The sequence below is a fragment of the Musca autumnalis genome, unplaced genomic scaffold, assembly GCF_047663935.1.
Source record: "Musca autumnalis isolate F117 unplaced genomic scaffold, ASM4766393v1 scaffold_4, whole genome shotgun sequence".
Classification (NCBI taxonomy): domain Eukaryota; kingdom Metazoa; phylum Arthropoda; class Insecta; order Diptera; family Muscidae; genus Musca; species Musca autumnalis.
Window position 1 is genome coordinate 213,810,069 of NW_027411977.1, and position 1,352 is coordinate 213,811,420.

A 1,352-nucleotide genomic window follows, 5' to 3' on the forward strand; every position below is an offset into this window, starting at 1 on the left:
AAACATCCCAGCCATGTGATTCAACTCTTATCAGCAACACACAACCAAACTAGCTTAATAACTATACGAATGTGTGCTAAACAATAGGCATCTGACTCACTCACCGTCTGCTTTATTTGTATGCCCAAACAACCACATAACAGTAATACAGCAATTTAAACATTCCAACCCTGCTACTTAGTGAGCGAGTTCCAACAACCAAACGCATTTGTTGGCATTCCATTACCTATTCATCGTTTATCGTTTTGTGCGTTATTCTTTGATACAAAAGTGTTGTCTGACCCATCTACCCCTCTAACTAATATGGTGTTATTTTATTTCAGTGTACATTTTGTTATAAAATGCATGACGATTTTTAACAAGAATTCTCATTTACTCTAGATTCCCATTGACTAATAGAGTTCAGTGTGTGTCGTGAATCTTTACTCTGGCTTCTCTTCAGTTGTCGAATAAATCTTTCGCCTTTTACTAAAGATTTCCGTGGAGAGGAGCACTCTAATGAGTCTAAAATAATTTTTTGTCAGGCCTAAACTCTTTATGGGTTAGGGCCATAATTGAATACATTTAAAAATACGTAATTTTAAGAAAAAAAATTTGTCACGTGCTGTGGTAAATTAATGTAGGACTATTATTCTATTTGGCGGGGGCTACTTTAACTCTTTTAGAGGAAGTCGCGTGGCATAATTTTTGAAATAGACTTTATTTCAAAAGGAAACGTGGGTATAGTAGTTATGGTCTGTTTCTTTAAGACGTTTCAAATTCGTTCGAATTGCTACCTGCTGTTGTAAAAAATATTTGTTTGATAGAAAATAAAAAGGAATCAACTAGGTAGGACAACTGCTCCTAAGTCCGGCATGTACCAGTAGTCGGGATATTTTGTATTTGAACTCAAATAAAAAAGTATCAGTCAGCTGTGCTGACGGAGAAATACCCTCAGCCACTGAAAAAAAAACAGCCAAACCAAACACCTTAATTATGCCGTAGATAAAATATGTATCATGATTTTGAATCATGTGTTTGCTTTAAAATCTGCACGTACCGTAATGTGGGGCTATACCAAATCATTGACAGATACGAAACATTTTTAGTAGCCAAACTTTTTCATAAAAGACTCGAAATATTAAATTACGTTAAACTAAGTTTGGAAGAAATGTTTGAAAAAGTTTTATAGTTATCTTACACAATATCCCCAGCAAGAAGTTTGCCTTCAAAGAGGCAGTTAAATCATATGTACAAGTGATTTGGAAGTGCATCAAATTATGCATTTTCACTCATTCTTTTTACAAGAGCGTGACCCCGGAAAGAGGCACTCCATTTTAACTAACCCTTTGGCACTGCATTTTAACTGACCC

The 1,352-nt window shown here is 35.3% G+C and overlaps 1 non-coding gene across 1 annotated transcript; it reads left to right on the top strand.

The window, feature by feature from the left end:
* Window positions 1-422: 422 nt before the first annotated feature.
* LOC141404424 (U5 spliceosomal RNA) lies at window positions 423-545 on the top strand. The gene has a single exon (XR_012413023.1). It is a non-coding gene; the product is annotated as a U5 spliceosomal RNA (small nuclear RNA).
* The last annotated feature ends 807 nt before the right edge of the window (window positions 546-1,352 follow it).